The sequence below is a fragment of the Bos mutus genome, chromosome 2, assembly GCF_027580195.1.
Source record: "Bos mutus isolate GX-2022 chromosome 2, NWIPB_WYAK_1.1, whole genome shotgun sequence".
In the NCBI taxonomy this organism is placed as follows: domain Eukaryota; kingdom Metazoa; phylum Chordata; class Mammalia; order Artiodactyla; family Bovidae; genus Bos; species Bos mutus.
This window is the reverse complement of record NC_091618.1, coordinates 130,216,721-130,232,277: the sequence shown is the minus strand read 5'-3', so window position 1 is coordinate 130,232,277 and position 15,557 is coordinate 130,216,721. Positions and strand designations below refer to the sequence as shown.

The 15,557-nt window shown below is 43.8% G+C and overlaps 1 protein-coding gene across 4 annotated transcripts in view; it reads right to left on the bottom strand.

The window, feature by feature from the left end:
* Window positions 1–14,608, bottom strand: part of MFSD6 (major facilitator superfamily domain containing 6) — an 89,536-nt gene extending 74,928 nt beyond the window's left edge. For 3 of the 4 annotated variants that reach the window (XM_070359652.1, XM_070359645.1, XM_070359657.1), the window contains exon 1: window positions 14,279–14,608. The gene's annotated coding sequence lies outside the window, so the exon portion shown is untranslated. Of the gene's footprint in view, window positions 1–11,621; window positions 11,641–14,278 lie in introns of those variants that run through there. The other variant, XM_070359662.1, reaches the window with a different exon arrangement.
* Window positions 14,609–15,557: the final 949 nt, after the last annotated feature.

Sequence of the window (15,557 nt, the reverse complement as noted above, 5' to 3'; positions counted from 1 at the left end):
CTACCCTGTCAGCTCTTATGGGCCACTCACTAGGCTTCTGAGTAACTCAGATCATAGAGCAGAACTTTAACTATGGCTGCAATTTATTCCCAACACAGACATGGAAAAACCGCTGTAAATGAGCCTTAAGTGAAGTGGCTCAGTCGTGTCCGACTCTTTACGACCCCATGGACTGCAGCCCACCAGGCTCTTCCGTCCATGGAGTTTTCCAGGCAAGAGTACTGGAGTGTGGAGAAGGCAATGGCACCCCACTCCAGTACTCCTGCCTGGAAAATCCCATGGACGGAGGAGCCTGGTGGGCTGCAGTCCATGGGGTCGCTAAGAGTTGGACACCTCTGAGCGACTTCACTTTCACTTTTCCCTTTCATGCATTGGAGAAGGAAACGGCAACCCACTCCAGTGTTCTTGCCTGGAGGATCCCAGGGACGGGTGGGTTGTCTCTGGGGTCGCACAGAGTCGGACACGACTGAAGCGACTTAGCAGCAGCAGTTAGCAGGACTGGAGTGGGTTGCCATTTCCTTCTCCAGGGGATCTTCTCAACCCAGGGATCGAACCCGGGCCTCCCACACTGCAGGCAGACGCTTTTACTGTCTGAGCCACCAGGGAGCCTTAGCATCCTGGTATTCACACAGTGCACTGTGAACCGTTCAGTTCAACCCCCGGTGTTTTCCAGAATAGAGTTTTCCTTAAAGGCACAGCACTCAATGTCAATTCCAACAGACCTTTTTTTCAATAAGGACTACTTTAGCATCTGCTACACACTGAGCCAACGTCATGAAAAAGAAATATAAGGTCGGTTTTATAACAGTCCCACATGCTGCAGGGTCACTAAGGTACGCAAAGGTGAATGCCTGTTGTGGAATCTGCCTTTTCCTCTGCGAGCATTTTGACATGACTCCTTTATGGCTGCATGAAATTGTGAAAGAACCGAAGCAGTTCTAGTCTTGTCAACCCTGTCTGATTCTCCAGGGTCCAACTGGAGCCCTGCAGGTGCTCAGTGCTACCCACAGACTCCGCACAACCCTTCCCAGAACCCAGAACCTGCCATTTCTTGTTATTCATGGTGGACCTTTCCCAAGCTTGTAGCAAAATGCGTCTGCTAGGGGACAAACTGATCCATGTGGTGGTTAATTCATAGCCTGCGGCTGCCCACTTTAGACAATGCTTTTGTATTTTAATAGGAGCTTAGTGGGCTATATTATTCTCACTATTATTACTAAATAAAACACAACACTTAAACAGCACTTGCTGTGGGCTTAAAATGGACTAACTCATTATTCCTCACAACAGTTCTCTGGGGCAATATGATTACTTCCCCCACGTTTCAGATGAGGAAATTGAGAAAGAAAGAAGGTAAACAATTACCCCAAGGGAATAAGTGGCAGATCTGGGATTCAAATTGCGAAGTCTCTTCTCTTAGCAGCCACTGCCTCTTGACACGCAGGGCAGCTACTAGACAGGGAGCCAAAGACCTGGTCTTGGGTCTCAAAGACTTCATAGTTAAAAGGTGAGCCCAAAGCACAAGGAAGGTTTAAATGACAAGTCAGAAGAATAACAGAAGCCACAGAACACTGCAAAATCAAAAAATGTTACTGACAACAGGGGTGCTTCCGGAGTTCAGAGAAGAGAGCCCAGATTCCAGATGGGAGCTGTCAAGAGGATGAAGGACTTAACCTGACCCTTGACGGATGTGCAGGGTTAGGCTTTAGGCAAAGAGGATGAGAAAACTACTCGGGATGAGGGAAAGAAAAGACAGCGAGACTTCCTTACAAGGTTAACCCTGGGGCTGATGAGGCGAGCAGACAGTAATAGCTTACAGGAGGCCTCAAGTAGTAAGCTATGGGATGAATGGACAGAATACAAAATACTACATTAGGGACTGATAATGAAGATAAAAGGCTTCCCTGGTGGCTCAGTGGTAAAGAATCCGCCTGCCAATGCAGAAGATGCGGGTTTGCTCCCTGGGTTGGCAAGACCCCTGGAGAAGGAAATGGCAACCCACTCCAGTATTCTCAGGAAATCCTAAGGACAGGGAGGAGCCTGGTAAGTTATACTCCACGGGATCGCAAAGGAATTGGACACAACTTAGTGACTCAACAACAGCAATGAAGACATTCTTTTTTTTAACCCCACAAATATAAATCTAGCATCAACTATTAGATGGGATGCATGCTTGGTGAGCAACAATTCAAACAGTGAAGAACCTGCTGCCCTGCTATTGAATCCAGTGGTGAGCCAAAGGCAGGGGCAAGTGCGGGCAACACAGGAGTCTCTGGGGTGGGTCTTAACAGAGTGGGAGTCTTAAAGGATGAGTAAGAGACACCCACAGAGGAGGCACAGGGGAGGGGCTGAGCACGATGCCAAGGCGTTCCTGAGTGGGAAGTGAGACGGGCAGAGACTGAGAGCCTCCCTCTGCTACCGTCAAGCTCTGTAGCTTTGGGAAGGCTTCCAGCTTCTCCAAGTCTTATTCTTCCTCATCTACAACATGTGGAATACATGGATATTTTTCCATTACGGTAGCCGTGAGGATGAAAAAAAAAGATGATGCCTGTTGAACTCTTAGCACGGTGCCCAATCTGTAAGAATGTATGCATGTTATTTATTTTGAGCATAATGGAGAGCCACGAAAGAGAAGAGGAGGGCAGAATGAGCACATCTGTATTTTGCAATGATTGTCAGAGGTTCAGTATGGAAAGCAGATCGGCAGCATTCTGTTACTGCAATCTCTACTAAGGATTTCCTAACATTTGATCTTTTCTTGTACTGTGGCTCAATGGTAAAAAACCTGCCAGCCAATGCAGGAGATGTGGGTTTGACCCCTGAGTCATGAAGATCCCCCCACTCCGGTATTCTCACCTGGGAAATCCCATGGACAGAGGAGCCTGGTGGGCTACAGTTTATGGGATCACAAAGAGTCAGACATGATTAAGCGACTAAACAACAACAACTGCACTTAACACTAATTGCAAATACTAATATCCTGTGATGGAACCATTGTAGCAGAACTTTATGAATCTAATGCGATCTTTTACAATGTCTGGAAATCAAATAAACTGGCAGTATTTTCCTGACTCCTTCCTCAACTTCTGGAGGTTGCTCTCACAGCTGAGCTGTTGCATGATTTAGGGGTGATTTTACTGCTATTTTAATAGGTATTTCCTGTGTGCCCCAACTAGATCATAAACACCTTGAGGGAAGAATTCAGGACTTAGTATATTGCCCTTTACTCTTACTGCTAAGTCGCTTCAGTCGTGTCTGACTCTGTGCGACCCCATAGATGGCAGCCCACCAGGCTCCCCCGTCCCTGGGATTCTCCAGGCAAGAACACTGGAGTGGGTTGCCACTGCCTTCTCCAATGCATGAAAGTGAAAAGTGAAAGGGAAGTTGCTCAGTTGTCTCTGACTCTTAGCGACCCCATGGACTGCAGCCTATCAGGCTTCTCCATCCATGGGATTTTCCAGGCAAGAGTACTGGAGTGGGGTGCCATTGCTTTCCCCACCTTTACTCTTAAGCTCTCAATAAATATTGGTTATCTTTTACAAACACCTGATGGCAAGATTCTAAAGGGTTTACTAAGGCTTAAAATGGCAGACATTTATTTTAGGAAGTGCAGAGAGAAGTCCCAGTTGCTCTCTTGGCTTTGACATAGCAGTGCCTCTTTCAGCCTCCCTTTCCTCAGTATAAAATGGAGACTGAAAACACAAACCCAAGTCAACTAACTCTCAGAGGGATTCTGGGGCTTAAATGAAATAATGTATGAAAAAGCAATTTTTCTAACTCAAAAGCAACACAGGAAAATTCGGTGGTGGTGGCTGTGATCTTATTCCAGGGTATGATATTTCATTACAACTCTGGGTCTTATTTTGCCATTACTCCAAAAGCATTCTTCCCGAGTGTTCTCGTGGTAATCTCTGGCACCACCCTTGAACCCCGGCACCCAGCTAGTATTTTATCCATCATTGCTCATGAATTCACATCCATAACCATTCCCATGACTACAGCCTAGCTGCAGAGTGGGGAGGAGGTGCACAGGCTCATTAGAGGATACATTGTTGGATTATGAACTAGAATAATTAAGTAAACCAGGCAAGAAATAACTACCCATTTAAAATACAGCCCCCTTAGGAACATTTTAATTATATTTGTAACAAAGTAAATGTGAAAGAAAGGAGATGAAACTATCTCTAACATATTTTCCTTCACTTGCTAAGATGGTGAAAAGAACAAATTATTTTCATCTCAAGAAGAGGAGAGGCAGAATAGACTTTAACCTTAAATAAGGTTTTAGTGATTAAAGCCAAGTGGATTTTCACTTCTACTTTGTGAAAGACACACTTAAATATCAATTTTAAAAACTGTAATTTAGATTCTCAGACGTTATCAGCTATCATAGAAACAGATTTCTATTAATTCCTTTAAGGCTTTTGGTTAAATATTGTGTCAAGAGGTTACAGTATAAATTTGAAGCAAGGCCCAGAACCTCATTTCCTTCTCTCTCTCAAATAAACCTCCTGTCTTAAAACAAGCCCAGTGTGAGGTACAAGCAATGGTTCATAGTATAGCATGGAAAAAAAGTGTTAAAAAATTTTTTTTATTATCTTGTGAATTTATCCAAACCAAAAAAATCCAATCAGATCAGATCAGTCGCTCAGTCGTGTCCAACTCTTTGTGACCCCATGAATCGCAGCATCTGTCATCCCCTTCTCCTCTTGCCCCCAATCCCTCCCAGTATAAGAGTCTTTTCCAATTAGTCAACTCTTCACATGAGGTGGCCAAAGTACTGGAGTTTCAGCTTTAGCATCATTCCTTCCAAAGAAATCCCAGGGCTGATCTCCTTCAGAATGGACTGCTTGGATCTCCTTGCAGTCCAAGGGACTCTCAAGAGTCTTCTCCAACACCGCAGTTCAAAAGCATCAATTCTTCAGCGCTCAGCCTTCTTCACAGTCCAACTCTCACATCCATACATGACCACAGGAAAAACCATAGCCTTGACTAGATGGACCTTTGTCGGCAAAGTAATGTCTCTGCTTTTTAATATGCTCTCTAGGTTGGTCATAACTTTCCTCCCAAGGAGTAAGTGGGAGGCTTACTTTCATGGCTGCAGTCACCATCTGTAGTGATTTTGGAGCCCAGAAAAATAAAGTCTGACACTGTTTCCACTGTTTCCCCATCTATTTCCCATGAAGTGATGGGACCGGATGTCATGGTCTTCATTTTCTGAATGTTGAGCTTTAAGCCAACTTTTTCACTCTCCACTTTCACTTTCATCAAGAGGCTTTTGAGTTCCTCTTCACTTTCTGCCATAAGGGTGGTGTCATCTGTATATCTGAGGTTATTGATATTTCTCCTGGCAATCTTGATTCCAGCTTGTGTTTCTTCCAGTCCAGCATTTCTCATGATGTACTCTGCATGTAAGTTAAATAAACAGGGTGACAATATACAGCCTTGACAAACTCCTTTTCCTATTTGGAACCAGTCTGTTGTTCCATGTCCAGTTCCAACTGTTGCTTCCTGACCTGCATACAAATTTCTCAAGAGGCAGATCAGGTGGTCTGGTATTCCCATCTCTTTCAGAATTTTCCACAAAGTGTTCAAAATAGGAAGTGAAATTTACTGGACATGATGTTAGTGACACCCTGCATTATTTGTCAAGAAGAGAAACAATATAAGGATTTAAGGGGGTCACAGGTTTGTAAAAATTAGAATCAGTGCAGAGTCATCTCTCTCTAAACCAAGATCAATAGCCAGATGCATCAATGAAACTGTTTAGAATAACCAAGCTCCTGAATAGGCTGGGTTTCCAATATTCACTGAACTTCCATAGCTGAAGCTTAGAAACCTTTTCCCCACTGAAATAATATTACAAATAGTGGTGGAACTCAGATGATGGAACCAACAGTGCTAAAAGTTACAACGTGCATAACTTTTCAGTTCAGTCGCTCAGTCGTGTCTGACTCTTTGTGACCCCATGAATTGCAGCAGGCCAGGCCTCCCTGTCCATCACCAACTCCCAGAGTTCACCAAGACTCACATCCATCGAGTCAGTGATGCCATCCAGCCATCTCATCCTCTGTTGTCCCCTTCTCCTCCTGCCCCCAATCCCTCCCAGCATCAGAGTCTTTTCCAACGAGGGGAAATTCTTTCTTAATACTTTTCAACCTGTAATGTAAGCAACATGTCATTAAAGACAAGCCCACTCAGAGGTTCCCCATCCACTCTCCTCCATCCAGGAGCCACGGAAGTGGGCATGGAGCCACCAGCCACTTGCTTCCTCCAGGGCAACAGTTCTATGAAACTGTGGCTTTCCTGCCAGTGATCTTAGAAACCACTGAATAAATGCGTCATACATACATGTTCCACTCATTTTCAAATGTATGTTGATGCTACCATCATATTATCTTCTTCTCTAATAAATGTTTATGCAATTCCGATTAGCTTTCTGACATTATGCGATTTCTCAGACAGGGGCCCCTACAAGGGCAATTAGCGTCAAGTCGGAGCCCAAGAACCATGGTGTCTGCAAACACCTTGGAGGTAATAGAACAGGTACTGCATTAGAAGAGGAGAGGAAAAGGAAAGTATGAAACCTGATCAACACGAGCACAAGCCCAGTTACAGTGGGAGCCTCGATTATCAAATTATTTACTATTTTAATGATTGTAAACACAATCTTTGTTTCTTTGCCAAGAAGTTAACACAGAAAAATCTTACCTTTTTGTTTCTCTTTTCTTATTTTTTCAAAGCATAAAACAAAGAATTTTTAAAAGGTTGATGATGAAAGTTGAGTTATTTAGAGTCTTCTCTGTAAAGTACCACTGTATACTTCAGAAGCAATTTATACAGAATATATATGATTATAAAAGGAATTTCAATTCTATTAAAATGCTTTTTGACTTTTAAAAGGTTTTTTATTTTTAAACCTATGTGAATGCTTGTTTTATATACACAGACACACATTCATTTTTTTTTCCAAATCTGTTCAGAAAAGGACTGACCTGAGCAAATACAATTATTATAGGACCATGAGTCTAAAATCTAGAAATACAGGAAATACGAAATACTAGAAACACAAGAAAATTAGACTGTGGAAAAATAAGAATTATACTGAGAAATAAAGAGACAACTCCAGGTATTAGTTCTATAACACTGGGTTAGGACATCAGCACATGTGTCCGTTGTGTAAAATAATGCTATATTTATAATGGGTGCTTGATAAATGCTTATTCAATAAAAGACTGGCTTAGTCAAGAAAAGACTTACTTGGCTATTCCGGCATTATTAGTCACTGAGAAAGTTACGAGGCTTAAAGAGTGTACAGTCTATACATAAGACATGGCATTCTAAACAAAAATTTATAGTTGCTTCTTTCTCAAACATGTCTTTTATGAGTTTACAATCTAGATCAAAATATAGATCTCACAGTTTAAAATACATTCTTCCATAGACATGTAGCTATCACCAATGACTTTTCCTTATACCCTCTAACTACACTATAGTTTAAAACAAAATTTTATATACTAAGCACATTCCAGCATATGTAATCTAATTTGTCTTGCTTTTTATGCTGTTAGGACTCTGTTGAATTCAGAGCCACCAAGTGCTATCAGTTTCTTTCAGATTTATTACCTAGCCCATTAAATAAGGCACTTCAATAAACATACCATACTAATACTTTTGAAAATGAAAATATTCAATGCTGGTAAAGATAAATATTAATAGGCACTCTCATTAACTGAGAGTAGAAGAAAAGTCTTTCTAGAAGGCAAGGATTTAAGTGTATGGATGTTTATCATAATGATGAGAACTGAAACAAAGTCAGTGATCAGCAATGGAAGCAGTTGAATTATGTATCTGAACATAAGAGAAAAAAAAGAAACTTATACCCACAGGATAGAAAACTGAACTTAACAGAACTTAAAATTAATAGATAAATGTTCATGAAAAAAAAAAAAGCATTAAGTGGAGAAAAAGCAAGACACAAACCTGTATGTAAGAGTTTACATTTGTAAATTTTGTCCTTTATACAAAATATACTTTAGAAAAAGATTTGAAAATAATATCAAAATGTTACTCTAAAAGTAAAATTAGGAGTTACTTTAATTTTTTTTCTTTTAGTTTACTGAATTTTTTTCCCCAACAAGTATCACTTTGAAAATACATATTTAAAAGGAATCATTTGAAATACAAAGCATCTGAGTGATAACTGGGACACCTTTGATCCTGCAGTCCCGGAAAGGTCACTGGGACTTGCTCAATTGAAGTCTGCCTATCACTGTGTGGGATCCTGCAGGAACAACTGAAAGGGCCAGTTATAAGAGCTTTGAGATGCTCTTAAAAGATAAAACATCTTCAAAATAGGGGAACCTCATTTATAGGAAATAAAAGGTAAATGGATATCATTTTTACACTTTTGAAACTCTTTTATTCAAACTCTCTCATAAAGGTGAGTTTGGGTTCTATCTGTTCATTAAACACAATTTCCCAGGAATCATTTTCAAACAGAAGAAGGCACGCCACAATAGCTACAGAAGCTGGGCTATGCTGGATTGGATCAGTGCATTTCTGTAAAAGTCATAGAGAGTTAGTGTGTCACTTTGTATGGTTCTGCTTTAAGTGTTTATTGTGGGGGCTTTGGGCTTGGCTCTGCCGAGAAGGGACTTGGTTACCTTGGGCCAAGGGTATTCTACCTTAACCTTGTCCCTAAAAATGCCCAGAGCAGTTATAAGAATTGAGCATGTGGCTCACAGGGATGCAGTCCTCCTCCTCTGGGAGTCCTGAGCTCTGCTGGCCCCGTCTCCAATCTTCACTCCATGGTGGCCATGTGGGAAGTGGGGTAGGAGCACCTGCCCCACTCTATGGAACCACTTGGGGCTAGGATGCCAGCCTAGGCTTTTTGCTCACTTTCACTGGACACAATTCATCCATAAATCAGACTTGTTGAGACAACACCAGTTCCTCTTTCCAGTTCTTCTTTTATCCCCCACAAAGCCACACCAGAGCTCTCTCGGCCACCGCTGATTCACGGCGTCCCATCTCTTTCTCTCCCCCAAGTTCCACTCTTGGTCTCAGATCAAAACATTTCCTCATTCACAGTTGAGAAAAGAGTCATTCAGACTTGGACTTCCCTGTTTTCTGCACATTCTCTGAATCTGTCTCCCCTACTCAAACACAGGCCAGGACAAATGTCAGAAAAGATGTCTCAGCCCTGCTTTCCTCAATCTTATTTTATATCTCTGGAATATGGTTTTTCTAAGAGCCTAGTATTCTTCCTATCTTTGCCCCCATCCTTTCCTATTCTTAATATTCAGCGGGACCACCAGGTTCCATGGTAATACAGGCCAGTCATTCACATTTCCAAACCTTAACATCTCTTCAATGTAACGGACAAAGGGATAAAGGCAGATGAAAGCTACTTTCACTTTTTTCTTTTTTTCTTGCCAGGCCTCAAGGCATGTGGCATCCTAGTTCCTGACCAGGAACAGAACCTGCACCCACTACAGCAGAAGCACATGGTCATAACCACTGGACCACCCGTGAAGTCAGGAAAGCTACTTTTATTACACAACATTTGGGATATTTTTTGTTGGTGCTGAGGTAGGGGTGTGTATGTGTGTCTGTTCGCATATGCTATTTAAAGCCACAGACTAGCAACCAGAGTTGCAATAGCTATAGCATAATATAGACATATATTAATATACAGGTTCACAGCTTAGGTGTTCCACATTTTTTATTTGGTTTGGTTTAGTTTTCTATTTGGGCTGAGGGCCCATAAATCATTACCTTAGCAAATGACTCTCATAGTTTTCAAAAGTGCCCAGCCAACTAACTTAAATGATACCATTATACAAAGTAGCAAATAAGTATCTTATAAATACAAAGAAGGAAAACCAGCTACAAAGCAAATGTTACTGAAACCCAACAATAGGGCTAAGTACTGGATAACATGTCATTCAGGATTTAGGACAATAAATCAAGCTGACACGGGCCTTCTCACCCTCCAAAATGCCAGTAAAGTATAATAATGGCCACAGACAGCTACTGTTGGGTAATTAACTGTGGAAGAATCATATCCAAGTGGAATGTTCTGGATGGAGACATTAGGATGTTTTCTTTGCCCCATGCAGAAGTCACAGCAGATATATATGTCTGCATTTCCCAAGAATCCAAAATGCTGTGTCCTGGAAAATAACACATCCATTTTGCTCTGGGGAAAAGGTTTTACCCAAACTGGCTTTACACTAGGGTAGGATTTTGCACTTGATTTGTGGGTTTAAAGAGGACCTACTGAGCAACAAAGTTTCCTAAATCAAAAGACTGAGACTTCCCTCAGACCAAAACAGAATTAGAACCCTACACGAAATGTTGGATGTCACCTAAAATTGTCAGAATATCTCTTATGCAAAATAATTTTACAGTTACCCTTTTCTCAGGATTGCCTATTACATTTACAATGAACCAATCTTATTCACTTTTCCTTCATGTAAAAAACACAAGGAAGAACGTGTTTCCTTGATTCTGAAAACCGTGAATGCATTTGATTCTGGATTTCTAAGTCTGAGCAGGGAAATGTATTAATTTTTAAGAATTCTAAGCAGTGTTTTTTATTAGTATTATATAAAACTAAGCCAAATTGTGGGATTGTATATATACCCATCAGACAAGATTATCTATATATACACATATGTATGTTTCTAAACTATATGTGTATGGATATATATATATATGTATGCATCAGATTAGATTAACTTGATAATAGCTTCCTGCTCGTGAAATTATGTTACTAAAAATAATTACACCTGTGAAGTCATTTCATAGACATGACACAGCAGGTAAATTTATATCTCCTACTCCTAACTTCTGGGCTTCCCAAGTGGCTCAGTGGTAAAGAATTTGCTTGCCAAGGGAGGAGACACAAATTTGATCCCTGGGTTGAGAAGATCCCCTGGAGGAGGAAATGGCAACCCACTCCAGTATGCTTGCTGGGGAAATCCCATGGACAGAGGAGCCTAGCAGGCTAGAGTCCACTGGGTTGCAGAGTCAGACACGACTGAGCGCACAATGCACGCACTCCTACCTTCCACATAAAGACCAATTATGCTTCCACAGATAGCCACCACTAGCAAGAGCAGGAAGAAATCCTTACCACCCTCTCCAGCAGATAACCTGGGGTGGGTGTGGGCTTCCCTGGTGGCTCAGTGGTAAAGAATCTACCTGCCAATGCAGGAGACATGGGTCTGATCCCTGGTCCAGGAAGATCCCACATGCCACAGAGCAACTAAGCCCACGAGCCACAACTACTGAGCCTGTGCTCTAGAGCCTGGGAACTGCCTCTGGGGCCTGCGTACCCTAGAGCCCTGCTCCCCACGAAGAGAAGCTGCTGCGGGGAGAAGCCTGTGCACTGCAACTAGACAGCAGCCCTCGCTCGCTGCAACTAGAGAAAACTGCAAGCAGCAAAGACCCAGCACAGCCAAAAAATAAATAAAATTTTTAAAAATTAGGGTGTGTGTACCAAAGCATTCTTATTATGGAGGAAAATCGGGCATACTATAGAATATGCTATAGGTATTATTAGAAAAGATAAAACTTAGTCATCCAAGATTCATCACCCTTTGCTCCCTTACCTGCAAATTCCAGAATACCACCTTCCTCTTTGACATCCTGAGTCCCATGTTTCACTCCTCTAATATTACAGAGTTTAGGCACATTCACTTTTTTCCTTATTTTCTGTTATTAAGTGAATCAATTCCACTCTTTTTATTTCTCTATTTAGTTTATATAATAAAAGAACAAGTGCCTGTTGCAAAAAAAAAAAAATGTTTAGTAAGCCCAAAATAACTTTATAAGGTAAAAAGGAAAAGTGCCCTCCTCTCTTTGTCATCTGAACCCACTTCCTTCAGGAAGCCACCTGAAGAGACAAGGTATATATGTGCTTGTATGCAGGTCTGTATATAAAGATCTTCTGCAGTTTCCTTTTTTCACTTACCATATCATGATTTTTTTCCTAAGATAATGTGCCAAAGCAGTTAACAGACACATTTACATGTAGTGCACTTCCTTTCCCTACAATGAGACTGCTAAATCAAGATTTACTGAATAGCAAAAGAAGTAAAACAAAAAACCTCTCGGTCTAATACTAACATATCTGGTTATGATCATTTTTACACTTGCCTTCAACATACAAATGGTGAAAACAAACGGGTGAATGTACATGCATAAATACATATGCACTATAAGTATGTAGATTATCTTACACAGATAAATGTTAACATAGTAATGTATGTATATTGAAATGAAATTAATTTTCAAAGGCAAGAAGCAAAGGAAGGCACCCATGTAGGTGGTGAGGCTTCTGGGTCTTGAATAGGGAGGGACACCGTGTGGAAATTTCCTGGGCTTTGGAGGCAGAGACACAGGGTCAAATTTAACCCCACCTCCTACAGATTTTGTGGTTTTTGTATGTCTCTTAACCATTTGAGCTTCCTTTTCATCATCTGTAAAATGGGAAAAGATTTATCTTACAGAGTTTTAGAATTTAAGTGTTTAAGATGGTGCCTTGAACATTCTAAGTGCTCAAAAAGTGCCTTATTACCGTTAATAATCCAGAAACTATATATTCTAGACCTGGTGACCTGATACCTCATATCACCAGATACCTACAAACCCTGCTATTTTGTTTATCTTTGTGTTTTGGTTTGGCTTCATGTTTTTATATTAATTTTATTCATACAGACACAGAAAATGTCTTAGAAATAAATTACTGTAAACATGCCTAGTAGCTGTAATGCATTATCGAAATATGATCCTTTCTCCTCCTAGTCCCCCAGGGTATCTTGCTCTGGGCTCAGTAGCAATTTCCAAGCCTCCTCCTTAAAGCAATCCTAAGTTTTGCTTACAACTTGTGACAAACACAAGTCATCTGAGTACCACAAAATCACTGAAAATACCTCTCATGTCTGCTGATGCCCAGCAGCTTCAAGTGTCAAAAGCTGACCTTTCCAGTGAAGCTGCTTCCTGGCCTCCCCTTTCACTTGCCAAGGCCATCAATGATGCACACGTACACCTGTGGCAGACCAGTGGCCACGTCTCAGGGAAAGAAATGCCCTGCAGACACCAGGGGCCTGCTTTTATCACCTCCTTGGTCAACCGGACATCCACCACACCTTTTGCATTCATTTACTTTTGAAGAGGTTAGACTTCCACAAAATCCTAAACTTCTAGAACAATTAGAGAGAAGCTTGTCCACTATACTGTTCAACCATCTCCTTTGACAGGTGAGAAAACGGAGGCTCAAGATGTGACCCGTCTGACGACATACAAATAATCTAGACACCAGTTGGGATTAAAACCTCAGCTCTCTAAGGTTCATTCCTATTACTGATAGGTATGGTTTTATCTGTTCCAGTAGCTCTGTCAAATGTTTACTGAATATTTTCGGATGAAAGGAAACCTTCTTGGTTGCGAGTGTGTGGGAGAGGAGAAACCACACCGTGTCCTGGCCTTAAGGGTAATTAATCCACCTGCCTCTTCACGTGGGGGTGGATAAATGAAGGGGAAAGTTGCATCTGGGATTTTTCACCATCCTACTTAAATTTGTAGGGGGCTGTGTAGAAGATAAACTGGACCCCAAAGGCCTAGAAACCCCTACTGTTACCTCAAAATGGCTCTAGGGACACGTTAGGCCAAGTTGAAGTAAAAAGAAGCACAGAGGTGGTGTATTTCTTCTAGGATGGTAGTAGGCAAGGGAAAGAGGGCTTTTTGGGGTTTTTTCCCCCTATTTGTTCACCTGGGGGGAAGCAGACGCTGTCAGTTTCCTCCTCTAGCCACACAAGCGTCTATGTATCTGTTCGCTGGCTGCGTGCTGGTTTTCGCCAACGATGTTTATGGCAAGGGCGCGAGTGGGGCTGGGCCAAAAAGGGCCTGGACACTGGGGCCCAACCTCACCCCGCACCCCGGCTGCTGCCGGCGCCGGGCCAGGGCTCCCTTGGGCAGCGCCTTTGTTTTCCTGACTCCAGTTACGTTTGCGGAAGTGCTGCCCGCGCCGGGGTGCCGGCTATAGCCGGCCCTAGCACCCCAAAAGATGACAAACGACTGGGGAATCCAAGGGGAGGGAGACAGCAGCGGGTGATCGGGGCTGAGAGCGGTGACACCCCTCGCCCCGACGCCCGGGCTCTGGACCCGTCCTCGCCAGCCGCCCCCCCTCCGCACAGCAGGTGTGCGCGCCGCAGGGGGGGCTCCCCGCCCTTGGCTCGGCCCCCGGCGCTTCCGGGCCCCGACTCACCTGCGGCGGCGGCGGCGGCGCTCAGCTGCGCGGGGCGCGGGGCACCATCTCCCCCCGGCGCGGGGCGGCGGCTCTGGGCGCCCGGGCGGCGGCTGTCGGGGCGGCGCGCACCATCTCGGGCGGATAGCCGGCTCCTCCGGGGCTGCGGCGGGGGAATGCGAGCCGGTGGGGAGACCAGGAGCGGCGAGCCGAGCACACCGGCCGGCCCGACCTCCTCTCTCTCTCCCCTCCTGCCTCCTCCTCCCGCCCGGCCTCCGCCGCTCGCTACCGGCTGGACCCGTTTCAGGGCCGAGCGCTGAGCAGCCGCCGCCAGGTGCAGCGCTCCGCCTCCTGCGGCGGCGGCGGCGGCGGCTGCGTCGGCGGCAGCTCCTCCCGGCTTCCCGCCCGCCTGGGCGGCCCCGGGGGACCCGCGGCCTCAGCCCTGCCCGGGAATCGCGCCGAGCTGGTGGAGAGGAGACGCGAGGGTCGATCCTCGGGTCCCCCGACCCCGGCTGAGACCCACCCCAGACAAGGCGAACGATGCGGGCCTAGCTCCGGGGGGATGGGGCGGAGAGCGAACGGAAGGCTGGTTGGGAATTGTAAATATCAGCAACAATCATAGCCATCGTTTATTGAGCGTCTATTAAGTGCCAAGCAGAATGCCGACAGTATTAACGCGTTCGTTCTGCGTCTCTAGACCGACCGTGGCCTGGCCAACAGTCCTCAGGTGACCCGGGAGACAGGAGCTGGGCAGGAGACAAATAACCGGGGTGGCAGGACTCACCAGGGAAGGGCCGAGACTGAAGCAGGCTTTCAAACTGAGAAGGTGCTACCCGAGTATCTCGCTGAAGAGATAACGATGTGTGTTGCATCAGAAATGTAATTAGAGTTGTATTTCTGGCTAGACATGCAGAGAGGGTGGGGAGAGTGGAGTTGGCTGTAAAAGGTATTCCTTCAGCAGGCATTTTTGGCTGTAATAGGTATTCCTTCAGCAGAAGGAATTTTGGGGGCGCCTGTGATAGGCTTTTGGGGTACCAGATCCTGCTCTCAGGGAGCTTATGTCTTGTTCTGGCAATAACGACAATAATAATGACAGCTAACATGGATGAATGTTTCTCATATAGGAAGCTCTGTTTAAGTACTGTTTAAGTTTTACCGTAATCCTAAAAATATAGGTACTATTATTCCCATCTTACAACTGAGGACACCAAGGCTGAAACTGAATGTGACCTACCTAAAATGACTTAAATAGTAAAAGGTGAGAAGCCGTTCATGTCTAGAGTTTTAGCTCTTAACCACG